Here is a 16,315-nt window from a genome sequence, read left to right as displayed (position 1 = left end):
CTTTCTTTAGCTTCTGGAGGCCTGCTGCTTTCCTTGGCTCATGGTCCCTTCCTTGAATCACTCCAACCTCTTGCTTTCTGTTTCTGTACTCAAATCACCCTCTGCCTCCCTCTTTTAAGGACTTTCATGACTGCCTTTAGGCCCTGCCCAGATAATTCAGGATAATCTCTTCATCTCAAAACCTGTAGCTTAATCACATCTGCAAAGTCCTTCTTACCTAAGGTAAGATTTGGCTTCCCAGGTGTCTCAGTGGTAAAGAATCTGCCTGCTAAAGCAGGAAATGCAGGACTCGTGGGTTCCATCCCTGGGTCGGGAAGATCCCCTGGGAAAGGAAATGGCCACCTACTCCAGTATTCTTGCCTGGAGACTCCCATAGACAGAGGAGCCTGGTGGGGTGCAGTCCCTGGGGTCACAAAGAGTCATACACAGCTGAGTAACTGAGCATGCACGGATGCACAAGGTAAGATTTTCATGTTCTAGGGATTAGATCATGGGCATCTTAAGGTCGTTCCTCAGTTTATGACAGTTTGTTGAGCAGTCAGGCTCTTTTATTTTCTTGCTCTGCAGTTCTCAGGATTTTGGTGATATTTGCCTTCATGGTTTTAAAATCACTTTGGGCTCCAAGCATCGTATCCTTACTAGTCCTTGTCTCCAGCAGCAAGGCAGGGGGCTTCCCATCCTATCTCTTCCATTATTAAGAAGGACCTGCTTTCTCAGAGCATCTCAGCAGGAGCCACAGCAGGTCCCAGGAGCCAAGACAGGGTCACCTGCCTGTGATCTTGCTGCAATCAATCCTGATAATTTGCTGGTCTTGGCATTTTTAACATCTACTGCAGGACACAGATGCTGCTGCCAAGAGGGAGAATGCCAGCGAGGGAGACAACGACTCACTCTTGAAGGCCCTGTGTGAGATTCCACCAAAGCATGAGCACCAACATAGAGCTCTCGTCTCTGTTTTTCAAATTAAGTAATTAAATTAAAAAAATTGGCCACACTCTATGGCATATTAGATCTTAGTTCCAGACCAGGGATCGAACATATATCCCCTGCATTGGAAGGCAGAGTCTTAACCACTGAGTCACAGGCAAGTCCCACGAGCCCTAGTTTTCAGGCGGCTATAAAAAAACACCTATGCTGAGAAGATAGCTATGTTTACCACATTTATAAAAGAGTTTTCTATTTAACTCTCAACTGTGAGTGGAAGAAAAGATGTTTAATATTTGTGTGTACGTGCAAAGCACAAACATAATATCTAACAATTTTGGTCATGAAACAAGGATAATGTGGGACAATTGAGTTGTCCTTTTATTTATTCAGTTGACATTTGAATCACCTTCTCTGTGCCAGACTTCTTCATCCAGGGCTGAAGTTACAAATATGAATAAAAGAAGATCCCTGGTGTCAAGGAGATCCTGGATCCTTGTGAGAGAGACAGATACTTTCAGTGAAGGAGTCATGTAGCTCCGATGGAGACAGAAGATGCTGGGATGATGCACAATCATACTTTATTGAATCCAAGGGCTGTCAGACTTCAGGAAGTGTGGAAGCAGGACATGAAGTATCCAGGGCCAGGACTGGGTGATCATCTCTCATTTTCTCATTTCACAGTTTCTTCCCTCTGTGCCTTATTTCCTTTTCTTTCTCCATCCAGCCACCTTACAACTAATGGGCCCCCTACAGTGGGCTGTCCCACTATAGTGTGTGAGGTTATACTATAATAGAGATGCTGCAGCCAAAACAGGAGGCTTGAAAGGCACCCACAGGTACCTCTGAGAGATGATGAAAGGGAAGAGCAAGTCGGGGGCAGGCAGAGGACAGTGGTTGTAATCTGGGTCACTTAAGTTAGCTGTCTGTACACAGTTTCAGAGAGCTTGCTCTACTTCTTTGAGCCTGGGAAAGAGGGAACAAAGATCTTGCCGGGTTTGGAGGCAGGAGGAGCTACTCACTGCTTTCTCCAGGGAGATACTGGTGCAAGGGCTTCCCAGATGGCACAGTTAGTAAAGAATCCGCCTGCCAATGCAGGAGACACAAGAAACATGCATTGGATCCCTGGGTCAGGAAGATCCCCTGGAGTAGGAAATGGCAACTCACTCCAGTATTCCTGCCTGGAAAATTCCATAGACAGAGGAACCTGGAGGGCTACAGTCCATGAGGTTGCAACAAATCAGACACGATAGCACGAGCGCGCGCACATGCACACACACACACACACACACACACACACTGGTGTATGCTGCCAAGTAGAGGCTCAGGGCAAATGTGGAGACGCGGGGCTGGCATAAAGGCAGAGCCTGTTGTTTTTTAATGACTGAGTAGGAGAAGTTCCTGCCCACAAGCCATAGAGACTGGAGAATGCGGAAGGGGGGATTTTCTCTTACCTTCAGCGTGTCTCTACCTTCATCCTGGCCTTGCTCAGGAAGGAGGAGGTTGGGTTGCTGTTACCACTAGCAGTCACTGTTATTCCTGGAACTCAGGCACAAGTTTCACTTCCAGGACCAATTACAGGGCAAATGCTTTCAGTAGGCATTAGTCTTTTGGGGGGTAGATATTTCAGGTCACAAAGGCCCCGAATCTTTAGGAAAGCTGACCTTTGTCATTGAAGAAGGTGAGAGGGGTAGAAATGGGGACACATCATCTTAGCTGTGATTAGCTGGCGTTTTTCCCAAAAGATAACATGGATTTCACTTTGACTTCATTAAAAGCAACCTTGGTAAAAATACTTGGGAAGTAGATGGGAAAGCTCAGTTTATTTTTTTAAATTATAGTACATGATAAAACCCAGAAAATCGATATTGTGTAATAGGTGTGTACAGTTTTGTACCCTTTCACCGTGTGTGTGAATTGGTATGAAAGTGAAAGTGAAGTTGCTCAGTCGTGTCCGACTCTTTGCGACCCCATGGACTGTAGCCTACCAGGCTTCTCCGTCCATGGGATTTTCCAGGCAAGAATACTGGAGTGGGTTACCATTTCCTTCTCCAGGGGATCTTCCCGACCCAGGGATCGAACCCGGGTCTCCCGCATTGGAGGCAGGGGCTTTAACCTCTGAGCCACCAGGGAAGCCCAAATTAGAGGATAACTGCTTTACAATGTTGTGTTAGTTTCTGCTGTACAACAAAGTGAACCAGCTGTAAGTATACATATGTCCCCTCCTTCTTGAACCTCCCTTGTACCCCCTCCATCGCACCCGCATCACAGAGCACTGAGCTGAGTTCCCTGTGCTATGCAGCAGCTTACCACTGACCATCAGTTTGTTTTAATGAGGAAACATTGCATCCTTTCTCTGCAGGACCAGGAGCATCTCAGGCCCGCTCCACCAGGGAAGATATTCACTCAGACTTCTCTCCTCTCCAGGGAGGGAAGGTGAAGCTGTGTGTCTTGAAAAACTGGCTTCTCCCTTCCCTGGGAGGAAGTGGGTCAAGGGAGAAGTGCTGTTTCTCCCCTGTTGTTTATGATCTTTATTCGAAAGGGTTATGGAGGCTGTTTCTACTGGGCCATTAAAGGCAATTTTGAGGAAACTAAGAGAAAGAGAGAGGGAGGGAGAAAGAAGGGAAGGAAGAAAAAAAAAAAAGAGAGAGACTTTCCTGGTGGCCCAGTGATTGAGACTGTGCTTTCCCTGCAGAGGGCATGGGTTTGATCCCTGGTCAGGGAACTAAGATCCCGTGCACTACTCAGAATGACCAAAAAAAAAAAAAAAAAAAAAAACCAGGGGAAAAAAGAAAGAAAATAAGATATTTGAGGACCAAACTGGGGATTCTGAAGTGAAAATTTGGAGGTAGTGGGAAGAGGGATGGCTGCCTGAAAGGTGCCGTGTGAGGGGCCCTAGAAAAGGGTCATTTGGAGGCTGTTTTTGAGCTAAAATCCAGCCAGCCTTCCGTGTGGCTTGCACAGTATTTGGTGCACATTCTGGCTTCCTTCATTTTCTACAACAACTTGATTCCAAGTGCCTAATCCTCTGAGGCTTCACCCTTCACACATGCTGCCCCTTCTATTGGCATCTGCCACTTGTTCGAGTTGAATCGGCATCTGCGGGATTCGTGAGCCCCAAGGCGTGGTGGCGGTGGCAGTGAAGGCCTGGGTGATCCTCCAGGCCTGGGTCTGGTAGGTGTCCACCCGAACTGTGCCTCCTACACACTGGTTCAGGCAGGCTGCCCCGGGACACTCCCCGCTCCTGTCCGCTGGGTTCCTTAGCGTCCCGGGGCCATGCTCTTCCAGGAGGGCACAGGAATCGCCCGAGACTGGTGCTTCCTCTCTGCCCTCATCAGGGCTCACAACCTCAGTCTCTGGACCTCAGGGACATCTGCCCAGTGGCATCTATCCATCCCTCCTTTCCCCAGGAATGAAGCAATGTTCTTCTGGTGTGGAGCGGTCTTCTTCTACCCCAAACCCACTTCTAAGCATTCAGTGCCACCCTGGGCTTTAGGTTTTCAGAAGCCGCTGTCTGTAGTCTGTCTGTCTCTCTCTCATTTTCTTTTTCTTTTTTTTCACTTTGTACTCATGGATCAGCTTTATTGTCGATACAGAGTAAGGCACAGCAACAGACTTGGTGGCTTGGCTGGTAAAGAATCCATCCGCAATGTGGGAGACCTGGGTTCGATCCCTGGTTTGGGAAGATCCCCTGGAGGACTACATGGCAACCCACTTCAGTATTCTTGCCTGGAGAATCACCATGGACAGAGAAGCCTGGCAGATTGCAGTCCATGGGGTCACAGAGAGTCAGACATGACTGAGAGACTAAACACACAGCACACAGCAACAGATGAAGAACACAGGTTGATAGAAGTCCAGGATCTTAGGCACAGACTCTTGACTCTTCCACTGCTGTGTTGCCCTCTGCTCTCACACCGCTACTGGCGTGCGTGTGAAATACTTCAGTAATAGAAAGCCCCTAAGACTGCTCCTGATCACGTAGGTACATTCTAACCATGATGTTTGTGGTTGTTTAGTTGCTAAGTCGTGTTGGACTTACTAAGTTGTGTCTAACTCTTATGAACCCATGGACTGTAGCCCACCAAGCTCCTCTGTGTATGGGATTTTCACATTGGAGTGGGATGCCATTTCCTTCTTTTCCAGGGTGTGTCTCTCATTTTCTATAGCTGTCCGTTACCTCTCCTATCCCTGCCAAATGGCTACGGGCACAAAATTGATTACTTGCTGGAAATGGGGAATGGGAAAAGAGAAAAATATGTGGAAAAATCAGTTAAGGCTTCAAAATATTATTCTGTACACATGTAGCAGGGAACCTCATGTCAACTGCCCAAGACTAAACCAGTTGAACATCTGGAAGCAGCGTCATCTACTCCTGAGTTGTGCTTATTCTCAAGCTGGTTCTGAGCACCATTTAATGTGTGTTCAAATCACACAGGTGTCTTGTTCAGTCGGGTGGTGGGACTTAAGATTCTACATTTTTCACGAGATCTGCTGGTGGTTGGAGGACCCCACTTTGAGTGGCAGAGGTCCTCTGCAGAACTGTGAGGCCACTGGGAGACTGCTGCTCCAGTTTCTGGTGATTGGGTTTTGCTGACGCTGGAATTAGGCATTGCTGTACCCTCACAGGGGCTTCCCAGGCGGTGCTAGTGGTAAAGAACCTGCCTGCCAGTGCAGGAGACGGAAGAGATGGTGATTCAGTCCCTGGGTTGGGAAGATCCCCTGGAGAAGGAGGTGGCAACTCAGCCCAATATTCTTGCTTGGGAAATCCCATGGACAGAGGAGCCTGGCGGGCTATGGGTCATGGGGTCACAGAGAGTCAGACACTCCTGAAGTGGCTTAGCACACACATATGCACACTGTCATGGACACTGTGCTTTGTGATCTAGTGGTCATCTAAACCCACTCTGCCTCACTGATCCCCCCTCTTCTTCCCTCCCCAGCCGCCTACTCCCACCCTCACTGCTACCTCTTCTCTGCCTTACGGGACAGTTCCACCCGTGCCCTGGTCTTCCTCACCTGTGGGGTTTCTCTGACAGTAGGTAAATAACTGGACAGCTCTAGAGAATCTTTAAATGTGCTAGTACGAAGAAGTCCTTCTTCCTTCTGAGAAAAAACAAGTGAAACTTGAGCAAGCAAGTAACGGTGAGTCAGGAGTTCTTTTTTCTCTCTGGGTACCTTGTCAGTGGAAAAAAACATTGCAACTTTCTACACTAGCCTTGATTTTGAAAGAAGAATTGAGCCTGTGGGAACTCCTGCCCCTTTCTGATAGGTGGAAGGAGGAGGGGAACCGACCCCATACTTGCTTGCATGGCCAGTGTTTGTCCTTCAAGTTGTTGGGAAGTGGCGAGCAGAGAGTTACAGAGTAGAAGAAGTGGTGAGTTTCTTTTCTGTAGCCCTGGGAAGTTTCTGGTGTTCAAACTAGCCTGGCTTTAATCACTGTTACTTAGTAATAAGAAAGCAGGTCTAAAGTAGAGGCATATGATAAGACTGACCTGAGGGTTCTATAGTCAGAATCATTAGTCACATTGCAAGGTCCAAGGGCTCAAGTGAAGCCAGCAGTGGCCAGTGGACTGTAATGCCAGTGGATCCAGAAACACACCCCTGACCACGTGGTTGCTGACCTGTGACTCTGGACCAGTGAGAACCCCTAAGACCGGAGAGGCAGGGGAGCCATAGACTCACCAGACAAAGAACCATTTCTCACAGCAATGGCACCCAGACTGGGGTCTTCCTTTTTTTTTTTTCCAGTAAGTTTATCTTGCTCTTAGCTTTCTATGTCCCTGGTTTATGCAGTGAATTTTTTTTTGCCTTGTGGCATGTGGGATGTTAGTTCCCCAAACAGAGACTGAACCTGTGCTGTTTGCATTGGAAACATGAAGTCTTAACTACTGGACCGCCAGGGAAGTCCCCCGGACTAGGGTCTTCAGAAAGCTCCATCACCATCATCTGGGGAGATTTGCTAATAGTGACCTCAATGCCTATGGGCCCAGTGAAGTGTATTTTAAAAAATACTATTGGGCAATTTTAGACATAGTCAGTCGGTGCCGTAGCACATGATTTGCCAAATTTTTAGCAGAAAAATTCATTTACTAGATAAATACTTATTGAATAACTACTATAAGCCACATATTGTTCTAATTCCTGGGCAACCTATGAATAAGACAGATTACTAGAGCTTCAAAATATGAGACAGATAAAAATGAGGAGTGGCTTTTTTGGGAATTGTTTGGCAGAAAATGCCTTTTTTTTTTGCTAAGCCTCTGGAGCACCATCAGATTCTGTGGTATGGTTCTGAGAACCATTGCCATGGAGACCTGGGAAGCAGACTGGAGCAGTAAGACAGCCCAGGCTTCAGTTTCCAGGCGGTTAGGTGGGGACACCTATGGTCTTACTTTGTGCACATAAGCACAGGGTATAGTACCCAGCCTCCAGAGGCCCTCGTGGTGTTTATTCTCTTTCCTTTCTCTTCGCTTTGGGGCAGGCTACCTGATCTGGAGGGAAAACAGGAGGAGGAAACAAGAGCCTAGAACCTGGAGGTGTGTTGCAAGAGGGATCTGCAGATCAGGTGGGGTGATGCGGAGCACGAAATGCAGAGGCCAAGAAAGGGCCCAAGCGCTACATGGCAAGGAGCACCCGCAGCGCCGAATGGCGCAGCTGCTGTGGGAAAGAGGGAGTTCCTCAGAAAAGCGAAACACAGCATCACCGTGTGATGCATCAGATCCACTCCTAGTCACAGAGTCAAGAGAAAGGAGGACACACGCCTGCCCGAAACCCAGCAGTATTCACTGTAGCCCCGCAGTAGAAACGAACTGAATGTCCCTCAAGTGATGGGTAGATGATGACTATAACACCTCATATAGTGCGATAGTATTGAGCCATAGAAGGAACGACGCACTCATTTATGCAACAGCATGGAGGAGCCTTGAAAACATTACGGAAAGTGAAAGTAGCCAGTCACTAAAGACTAGCTGTTGTATGATTCCGTGTATACGATATGTTCAGAATAAGAAAATTGAAGGGAACAGAAAATGGATGGCTGGTGCTCAGGGGCTGGGAAAGGAAGGGAGGGGGAATGGCTACTACTGGGCATAGGGTTTCTTCTTTCTTTGGCTGCCCTGGGGCTTAGCTGTGGCATGAAGGATCTTCAGCTGTGGCTCTTGGGCTCTTTAGTTGTGGCTTGTGGAATCTAGTTCTGCGATCAAGGACTGAACCTGGGCCTCTTGCATTGGGAGCATGGAATCTTAGCCACTGGATCATTAGCGAAGTCCCTGGGCATGGGGAATTTTTTTGGGGTGGGGGTGACAAAAACATTCTGAAATTAGTAGCGGTGATGGCTGCACAGTCTTGTGTATATACTCAACCCCCCTGAATTGTATACTTTAAAAGGCTGAGTTTTATGACATACAAATTATATCTCAATTAAAAAGAAGAAAAGAGCAACTGCAGAGAATGAGGGCAACTCACATTCTATGGCTAAGGACTAAAAAGATGGACAAAACCTTATGTACTGCTGTGAGAATCCACAAGAGACTGCAGAAAGGGACCCAGGGTTCAGATGACAAAGCTGGTTGGGCCCAAGATTGCCTTTCTTTGCTGGGACTTGAAGAATTTATCCATGTCTCAGAAAAGAGGGATCAGCGATTAATAAAACTATGCCTGTTATAATACTGGGTTGACTGAAAAGTTCTTAAGATCTTATGGGAGAACCCAAATGAACTTAAAAAAATTATTTATTTATTTTTGCTTGCACTGGGTTTTCATTGCTGCCAGTGGGCTTTCTCTAGTTGTGACATGTGGGGCCTACTCTGTTGTGGTGCCCAGGCTTCTCACTGTGGCGAGTTTTCTTGTTGGGGAACACAGTCTCTAGAGTTGGAGGGCTTCAGTAGTTGTGGCACACACAGGCTTAGTTGCTCCATGGCGTGTGAAATCTTCCCAGACCAGGGATTGAACCTGTGTCCCCTGCATTGGCTAGAAAATTCCTATCTACTGTGCCACCAAGGAAATCCCCAAGTGAATTTTTTGGCCAACCCAATAATTATCTGGAGGGGGTGCAGACTATGTTGATCGTTTTGGGCTTCCCTGGTGGCTCAGTGGTAAAAAAAAACACAAAACCTGCTTGCAATGCAGGTGACATAGGAGACTTGGGTTTGATTCGTTGGTCAGGAAGATCCCTTGGAGGAAGAAATGGCAACCCACTCCAGTATTCTTGCCTGGAGAATCCCATGGACAGAGGAGCCTGGAGGGCTACAGACCATGGCGTTGCAAAGAGTTAGGGTCGACTGAAGTGACTGAGCATGCAAGCTGAGCACATTATCGTTTACATATGCTGGCATTCCAGCTATTGGAAAGCACTGTTAATTTTGAAGTTTTAATTTTTCAAAGACCAAGATTTCAAGTACTTAATTTTTCAGAAATTAAGATTGTCAGGAGAAAGGTCAACAACCTCAGCTAAACAGATGATACCTCTCCAATGGCAGAAAGAGAAGAGAAACTAAAGAAACTCCCGATGAGGGTGAAAGAGGACAGGGAAAATGCTGGCTTAAAACTTGACATTAAAAAAACTAAGATCATGGCATCTGGTCCCATCACTTCATGGCAAATAGGGAAAAAGTGGAAACAGTGGCATATTTTCTTTTCTTGGGTTGTGGACAGTGACTGCAGCCATGAAATTAAAAGATGCTTGCTCCTTGGAAGAAAAGCTATGACAAACCTAGACAGAGTATTAAAAAGCAGAGACATCACTTTGTCAACAAAGGTCCATCTAATCAAAGCTATGGTTTTTCCAGTTGTCATGTACGGATGTGAGAGCTGGACCATAAAGAAGGCTGAGTGCCAAAGGACTGATGCTTTTAAACTGTGGTACTGGAGAAGACTCTTGAGAGTCCCTTGGACTGCAAGGAGAACAAACCGGTCAATCCTAAAGGAAATCAACCCTGAATGTTCATTGGGAAAACTGATACTGAAGCTGAATCTCCAATACTTTGGCCACTCATTAGAAAAGACCCTGATGCTGGGAAAGATTGAGGGCAGGAGGAGAAGGGGGCAGCAGAGGATGAGATGGTTGGATGGCATCATTGACTCAATGGACACAGGTTTGAGTAAACTCTGGGAGAGACTGAAGGATAGGGAATCCTGGCATGCTGCAGTCCATGGAGTTGCAAAGAGTCAGACATGACTTCATGAACAATTGCAACAACAACTTAATTTTTCGAAGACCTAGTTCTAGAAGCCCATTCAGATTGTTAGAGAAATTTAACACTGGGTCTGGTGTAGTACAGGGTGGTAGTCTTAGGGACTAGACAGAAACTATCTTTTTTTTTTTTTGGCTGCATCAGGTGTTAGTTTCGGCATGAGGTTCTTTAGTTGGGGTGTGAAAACTCTTAGTTGCGGCATGTGGGATCTAGTTCCCTGACCAAGGATCAAACCCAGGCCCCCTGCATTCAGAACATGGAGTCTTAGCCACTGGATCACCAGGGAAGTCCCTAGGCATAATATTTTATGCTAGCCCACCAGATGACAGCACATGGAACTGCTTGAAGAAGTCTCATGGGCTTCTGGGAGTATTATTATTTTTCAGGAGAAGCAACTTGAGATTTATATGCTGTATGAAAATGCATTAGGGAGACAGACGGTATTTTAAGCATGAAGCATTTGGATCACGGGTGGGAATAAAGGCCTGCTAGTGAATGGTAATTCCGCTCTCCAGCTCCTGATTGCCTTTGGGTTCTTCCCAGTGAATGCTTCTGACAATCCATTTTACCGGATGTGTCACTGTCGCTTCCGAGCTGCTGCACATGCTCTGCTGCACATCTGGGATGACTGTGTCAGGTTTGCGAAACTGATTAAACAAAGAAATCCTCTCAAGTTTGCCTTTAGTGTTCTGCAAGGAGCGTGCTCACCATCTGTTTGTTTATATGCTCTCGTGATTGTTTTGCACATTATCAATGAGTAGCATGAAATTACATCATCATAATGGCAAGTAGTAAACTGAATTCCCAGCAGGGCATTTCTAGGGGAAGAGATGTACAGTCCTAGTGCCCTGAGGGGACTCCTCAGTTAGACAAGCCAGTGGCTCCAGGGAGATGAGGGCCCTGTGGTCAATCACTGAAGCCTGGGGTATGCTGGCAACCCTCATCAGGTCGTTAGGCAGCAGATCTCAAAGGCTGATGGGACTGCCAGACCGAGGATTGCCAAGAAGACCTGTCTGAACCTCTTTGCATTTCTGATCCAAATTATTCAAGATAAACCTCCCTTCTGGAACTGACACTGAAATAAAATGATCCCAACGATCCAGATATAATTAGAATCTCGTTTGTTCATTCATTTTTAGAAAACAGCTCTACTGAAATATAACTCACATACCAAAAGAGTCGCCTTCTAAAGAGTATACTTCAGTAGTTTTTAGTGGTTGTAGTGTTCAGTTTTAGTAGTTTTCTGAACCCCTGAAAACCACAAATCTTTCTGTCTCTATGGATTTGCCTCTTCTGGACATTCGAGATAAACAGAATCATACAATATGCAGGTTTTTTGATATTGGCTTCTTTCAGTTGGCCTAATGTTTGGTGCATTCATGCTGCAGCATGAATTAAAAATTTTATTCATTAAAAAAATTCATTCATTACATTTTTTTAAAGTTACGGTAAAATACATTTAACACAAAATGTACCATTGTAGCCATTTTTGTGTGTAGTACTGTGAAGTGCATTCACATTGTTGTACAATCAATCTCCAGGAGGCTTTTCACCTTGCAAAGCTGAAAATCAATACCCATTAAAAAACAGCTCTCCATTCTTCCCTCCTCCCAGCTCCTGGCAACCACCAGGAAAAACCAGCTACCAGAAACCATTCTGCTGTCTCCATGAAAATGATTATTCTAGGTACCTTATATGAGTGGAATCTTCCAGTATGTATCTTTTTGTGATTAGCTTCTTTCACATAGCATAGTATCCTCCTGGTTCATCCATGTTGTATTGTGTCAGAATTTCATTCCTTTTTTAGGGCTGAATAATATCCCATTCATTCATTCTCAATGGCCATGTGATATGTCATACTTGATGAGTTGGGGGCAGGGCGCTATCAGAAAAGAAAATATGTAAGCAAGATAGTAAACATACTCTTTGCTTCAGTCTTTTATTAATTTTTTTAAATTTTAATTATTTGGTTTAGCTGGGTCTTGGTTATGGCACAAGGAATCTTTGATTTTCTTTGAGGCATGTGGGATCTTCAGTTAAGGCATGCATCTTTAGTTAGTTGCCACGTGTGGGATCTAGTTCCCTGACCAGGGATGGAACCCAGGCCCTGGGCATTGGGAGCAATGACTCATAGCCACTGGACTACCATGGAAGTCCTCATCCTTGCTTCAATCTTAGAATCCATTTAGGGAAGTAAGATAATAATTTTAACTTCAAGGTTTTAAATTAATTACTATGTGCCAGACACTGCACCCAGTTCTTAGTGTGTTTCCTCTCGTTTAGTCCTTCCAACAGTCCTGTGAGGTAGATACAATCGCTGCCACCTGAGAGAGCAGAAAACTGAGGCCTGCCAGGGATTTACCAAATATGTCCAGGCCAGAGTTCAAAGGCTAGGTGAGCTACCTTTCATTCTGAGGCCTCTTTGTTAATCAGAGGATGAAGTTAACCTGATCTTGCAGGGCTGAAGGGACGGGCTCCACCTTCAGAGGTAAAGGACAGACAATGCCAGGGCCCACATCTGACACATTAGTTGTCTTCTATAATACACTTTTACTCTGCTGTCTAGAACTGGAGCAGGATTTGTAAGTAGGAAGGGACACAGAATTCACTGAGATTCCATCCATCCTCTCCACTGCTATTTTCACATAAGAAGGAAAAAGGAACCCAGACCTCTAGCTTGTGTCTTAATAAGCAGTGTACAAGGAGACAGGAAGAACTGGGGGCCAGGATCTGAATGTTGGCCTATTGACAAGCGTGATTCTTGCTTAATCTAGGACTGTATTGCTGATTCATGCTTCTTAAGCACTGGACCACAAGGGAAGTCCCTGACTTTTTGGCCAGCTATCACAGAGGTACCCGGAGATGAACTGTGATAGAACCCATCTATGCCTTCTTCAGGATGAGACTAGGGTTGGGCACATGACCCAATTCCAGCTGAGAAGATATAGGGGAAGTCTTTTGATGGGCACCTGGCAAATTAAGAAAAAAATTGGAGCCTATCTTGCAAAACTGTTTTTTTTCCTTATGCCTTCTACTTTCCTTCTCAGTGTACTAGTGTGAAGATATAGAGCTTGGAGTTGTAACAGCCACCATGTGACTGTGAGGTGACAAACTTATGGATAAGAAGCCAAAAGGATGTTAGATAGAGGCTGTGTCCTTGATGAGAGCAGATATCTCTGAGACCCAGAACTGGCTCCAGGACTGTGGGCCTCCAAACTTCTTGAGGTTGAAGATAAACAATGATCTAGGGGCCTTAAGCCATCATTGATCAGGAATTCTGTTTGCAGTCAAATGCATCCTAACTGATTCATTACCCAGCCAGGTTTTAAATTTCCTGAAGTCAGGATACTGTATTTAATTATCTGTCATAATACCATGGAAGGTTCTCGTCCATAAAGTAGGCACAAATTTATTGAACTGATACGTGAATAGGTAGAAGAATAAATAATAGCATCCACAGGGCTCCCTGTTAAAATATGGGTCAGGTTGGCCATGGATTAGGTGGAGCGTCCTGCAATCATAGACCGCATGCCAGTAGGCTCATGAAATCAGAATCTCAGAGCTGGAAGAGACCATTCCTAGATTACTGTGTGGGCTTTCCTGGTGGCTCAGACAGTAAAGAATCTGCCTGCAATGCAGAACACCCAGGTTCTGTCCCTGGGTTGGGAAAATCCCCTGGAGAAGGGAATGGCAGCTTTGAACAAGATGGCAGTGGAGAAGGCATGAGGCTTCTTGCATTGGCACTGCAGTAATTTTTGGACTAGACCCAGCTTGAAGGCTGAAGCTCACCCTCCTGACTTTGACTGAGTGATAAAGACCAGCAAGCAGTCAAGAGCAGCCTTGAACAAGATGGCAGTGGAGAAGGCATGTGGAAGGCAGAAGCTCTCATTAATCTGCAGGCTGCCCATACCCAGACCATTTCAGAGAGACTCCCTAGAAACAGTTGCCTGTACTTCAGCTCTGACTCAAGTCCCATTGAATCTAGTTCTATTCCACTAGGTAGGAATTTAGGAGTGCCCTGATGTTCAGTCTTATGTGTCAACCTAAATAGGTCATGTCTAGATGAAACACCAGTTTAGATGTTGTTGTAAAGGCATTTTAAAAGATGTGATTAATGTTTAAATTGGTTGACTTTGAGAGCATCAGATTACTCTCCATAATGTGGGTGGGCCTCATCCAATCAGCTGAAGGCCTTAAGGGCAAAGACAGAAATTCCCCAAGGAAGAGGGGATTCTGCCTGCAGTCTGCCTTTGTACTCAAGACCGCAGTATCAGCTCTTCCCTGGGTCTCTAGTTTGCTTTGCAGATTTCAGACCTGCCATCCCCTACAATCGTGTGTGCCAATTCCTTAAAATAAATCAATCTCTCTTTCTCTCACTACACCCTCTCCCCCTCCCTCCCGCTCTCTCCCCACACACACACACATACACACACACACACACACACACACACACACACACACACACACTATTGATTCTGTTTCCTTTGGAGAACCCTAACACAACTACCATAAAGTCCAAACATACATGGCCTTTCTATAATTTGGTGTCAGCGAGGATATTTTTAGCTGGTGGGGGTGGCTTTGCTCTCAGGCCTGATCTCATTGAGGATAAGCTTGCAGGAAAAACCAACAGGAGGCATGGGAGGAAATACAGTGCACACTGACAGCCCAGTTTAAACAGTACCAGGAACCTTTATAGCAGCCTGCTTTGAAAGAACCTTTTTAAAAAAACTGTGTCCTTTCCCCCATTATAGCTTTCTGTCTATTCATCCTTCTGACGCTGTTTGTTTCTCCCACTCTTGTGGGGAATCTGCCATATAGCAGCCCTCCTCCCAGACTTATTTATGGGGTAGATAGTCAAGGCAACAACAGCCCATGTCTGTTCTATACCAGAGCTCATCACCAGGCCAGCTGTATGGGAGGCAGCAGGGGAAGTGCTATACGGATGCTCAGAGGCTGGCTTAATGCAATTGAAATTGATGCGCCTGAGAGGAGAGAGCCGCAGAGCTGGAGCTGCAGATAGAATCAGCAGGGGAGGGGACTGGGCTAGAACAGGGACAGAGGGAGAAGGTGGGCCTGGTGGGCCAGGGCCTCCTTTTGAGCAATGTGATTACCTAGAAAGCCATGAGACAGGACATAAGGGCTGCAGAGAGAGATAGGCTGACAGGCAGTTTCTCTCCTTGCACATCCTCTCTGGTCACAGAGACAGTTAAGGGACCATTATCCCTATACCATCATGGATGCCAGATGCACAAGACATGATACTAATCACTTTCCTGCATACAGTGAAATGACTGTGTGGAAGCACTTGAAGCTATACCAACACCATCCATTTTACTATTATCTTTGGTACCTAGAGAAAACTAACTCCTATAGGTGGGTTGCCATAGCAACATACAAGCACTAGCATGCTTAGTTGCTCAATCCTGTCCAATTCTTTGTGACCCCAAGGATGGTAGCCTGCCAGGCTCCTCTGTTCATGGGATTCTCCAGGCAAGAGTACTGGAGCGGGTAGCCATTCCCTTCTTCACGGGATCTTCCTGACCCAGGGATTGAACCAGGTCTCCTGCATTGAAGGCAGATTCTTTACCATCTGAGCCACCGGGGAAGCCCAATACTATATATATCTTCTTTGCCAAACTATATATATATATATATATATATATATATATATATATATATAAATTTTTTTTTGCTGAACTTCTTTGCTGAACTATATATATATAATTCAGCACTTTAAAAAATTGCCATCTATCTGATGATTTTCATTGAAACTCCCTGAATTATAAATTTTAAAAGATAATTACTAGTAGCTCTTGACATCACTTTTCAGACAAGAAGGACAGGATGAGGGGACGTTTGTGGGTGAGGTTTTGTGGACGGAGAGGGATGTGGTGTTTGGAAGTCTTTGTGAAGGGTATAGCAGGGCCTCTCCATCCTTCCTCCTTACTAAGTCAGAAATCTCATATAATATATAAAAATAAACAGTTGTAATAGTCTTTTAGATATTATTTTAGGATGACTAGAATGAGTTGCTATGCTGTGATATGTCATGGAAAGAATGCTATCTCCTTTCTTCTCATTCAGAATTCACAGGAATGTCCTATGACAAGTTACTCTGCTTAAGTCAACCAAAGCCTTGGCAACCCCCTAAAAGTGGAATTCTCAAGCAGAGACTATCTTACCACCCCTCACCG

This window comes from Budorcas taxicolor, chromosome 20 (genome assembly GCF_023091745.1).
Source record: "Budorcas taxicolor isolate Tak-1 chromosome 20, Takin1.1, whole genome shotgun sequence".
NCBI classification, from domain to species: domain Eukaryota; kingdom Metazoa; phylum Chordata; class Mammalia; order Artiodactyla; family Bovidae; genus Budorcas; species Budorcas taxicolor.
Note: the sequence above shows the minus strand (reverse complement) of the source record.